General features: G+C 37.5%; 1 long non-coding RNA gene across 1 annotated transcript; it reads right to left on the bottom strand.

Moving 5' to 3' along the window:
* Positions 1-586: 586 nt before the first annotated feature.
* Positions 587-1,712, bottom strand: LOC139140514 (uncharacterized). Its single transcript, XR_011554008.1, has 3 exons — positions 1,593-1,712; positions 1,136-1,232; positions 587-806 (listed from the first exon to the last, which is right to left on the bottom strand). It is a non-coding gene; the product is annotated as an uncharacterized lncRNA (long non-coding RNA).
* Between the last annotated feature and the right edge of the window lie 1,225 nt (positions 1,713-2,937).

Genomic DNA, 2,937 nt, shown 5'->3' on the forward strand with positions numbered 1-2,937 from the left:
GAGGAATTATGTTACAGGACCAGTCGCTGAAACTTGAGAAGTTTGCTTTCACTAGCTTTGCTTTTAATTTCAGCGATAGTTATTTGTTCTGCTTCCCAAAGCACGTTGAATATATGCTATTTGGCTTGCCAACATAGCGTCTACACGTGTGGAATGCACTCTTATTGTTTACGTTTGAATTGTTGTCCGGACCAGAATTTCGCTTGTCAACAATAACAATGCAGTTCACATCTATTGACATTTGTTAATATGGACATAGCTTTCCGGTAAATTCTATAAATTCACGATTGCGTCACAAAAATACAAAGTCTTAGTCAATGGCTTTAGATCATTTATTCGGAAGAGCAAACGACTTCGCTATAGAATGGAGTCGCTTGCATGTTATCAGTTGACCATTGAACAACGTGAACTAAAGATGTAAACATAAATTGAATTACTAGTTTGGCTTGATAGGAACACTTTTTACTTGTGATGCGTCAAATGCAGTTCGAATGATTTCAAATATTGAAAAAGATAAGGACGGTGCCGCAAACAAAGGATTTTATCCTATATGCATTGTTGAAGAATTTGTTAAACTCTTACAAACCTTTATTGTTAAGAAGCGACCATATTTTAATCTGCCTGTCCACAAATCGTTCAAGACCATCTTGAAATTTTCAGACTCATCCCCCTCAAGGAAACTTGAGATCACGATGAAACTGTGATTTCCCCATTGGGGTCGACGATGTAATACCATCTGCCTTGTTTTATTTTTATCCTTATTGAAACACGCCGATGTGATGGAAGTAGCAAACGTTTTGTACATTCTACGAGCAAAGTGAAGACGAGCCATTAGGGATATGAGAAGGACGATATATCGAGACGTAACGGCAAACAAACAGGCAGCAGGACGATATGGGAAGACGTAACGTTTACACACCTAATGATATGATTTAACATCATTCATGTTGACTAATAAGTTAAAAAATTACCCCACCCCTACCCCCGTAACTAGTGTCACAGCAGTTCAGTCACACGGAAACACGAGAGAGAAAAGTTACATAGCACACTAGGAAATATTGTAAAGTTCTTGGATTCTTCCCCAGGCAGTAATCTCTATTACAATGTAAACATATCACGTACGATCGGATCTCACCTTGCTGCTGAATCCAATTCCAGGGATTTTTCAACAGCAGTCTCCTTGGCAATAGCAGCAAGTCTGTTGAGAACCTTGCAAGCGGTTAACGAAGCCCCTAGAAATCACAAATAATGTAATAAATGCATTTTTCCATCGTCATCATCATGGGGAACCCTTGTAAGTTCAGACGGAAAGACTGTATGACAAGCGTCTTTCGCTAAGTTTTAAAGATAACAAATCAAGCAAGCGTCAGGAAATTGAATATTGAAACCTGGTTTATCGCGTCTTTCGTTCGTTTTACTTTGCTGGAGACAATTTTACGACTTAGGCACAGCGCAAATCGACAATGAAAACTATACACTTTAATTTGTCGTTTGAAAAATTTGACGTGATCCGCAAGCCTCAAGTCTGCAGAAGTTTCAAAGAAGTAATGAATTTATTTCCATTAAAAGTCCTTGACCAGCAGACAACCTACCAATCAATGACGGTGCATCATCTTTTGACCATCCGCTCTGGAATATAGCCATGGCTAGGTCTAGACGATAACTCAACAGTGCCCACAAGAATAAATCTCTGGTTCCAAATATAGTAGCAGCTGTTTACAAAAGGGAAGCTAGTCAAAGCATGGAATACCTGTGGCAAGAATTGTTCATTAGTGTCCCCTGCGGCTTCTCGATGTTAAAGTCTGAAAGTTTATGTCACCATACTCAGCAATGGAGGGTTTCGAGAAAACAAGCGAACGGTAAAACAGTTAAAACATTGTAAAAGTAAATAAGCATATAAAGGAGGCACTTCCAGTTAAAATGTTTTGAAAGTCTAGATACACCTTGTTCAATAAATAGATGTTATCGTTGTTGCTTTTTCAAATTTTATTATTATTGCCACACTTTCATATTAGATTTAAGATACTTGTCTACAAGTCTGCTTACTAGTATTTGCTCGTCTTCTCTCCTACTTGTGTGAGGGGGATATTAAAATCAAGTGAGAAATTCTGAACATCATCGTATGTCAGAGAAGTGGGTCTGGTCTAGCGCACTAGAACACGTTTGAACAAGAATTGGCTTTCGAAAAACTCACTGCTGTAATAACGTTCAGCTGAAGACATATATATGTCGCCCAATGCGTCTATTCTTTTAAACTGTCCTGGCAAAAGGTTACAGATGAAGTTTCCAACGGAAGTCATCAGCGAGACTTGCTCAATCGCATCGGGTTGCTGCAATTAATTGAATAAAAAATGTAAATATAACTGATAGACACTTTGGAGTGGCATGCAAAGCCCAAGAAGAAACATCTGATAATCATTTGATACACATTTTAACCAAATCATTTACATCTGCTAAGACCTCTAAGGTGTCCCCAACTTCAAAGTGTCTTCATGCTAAATGTCCAGTAAAATAAGAGGCTAAACTCAAGTCTGACAATACCTAACGTACAATGGACGTTTTTGTAGCCACATGGACATTTTCGAAGTAATTTTAGCTGCAATTTAATACTTCAAGTTGGATAAAAATATACAGAGGCTGAGGACAGAATTTGACAATTTGGAGGACTAATATCTATAATAACACAGCAACTTTATAGAATAATGCATTTGAAGTCATGCTAATCGCTAATCTATGCGTGAATGGATATGAAAACACAGGAATAGGGTTTGATATAGAATTATCGAGGGATGGGGTTATTGTTTGTTTGTTTTTTCAAAAATATACCTACCATATAACGAGATGCTATTGAAGTCATGTAAAGTTTTGAAGTCATACTAGTTGGCGCTATTTATTTCTTCAAGTTATATACAAAAATACACAAGATTAGCTCGCTAA

This window comes from Ptychodera flava, chromosome 9 (assembly GCF_041260155.1).
Source record: "Ptychodera flava strain L36383 chromosome 9, AS_Pfla_20210202, whole genome shotgun sequence".
Lineage (NCBI taxonomy): Eukaryota > Metazoa > Hemichordata > Enteropneusta > Ptychoderidae > Ptychodera > Ptychodera flava.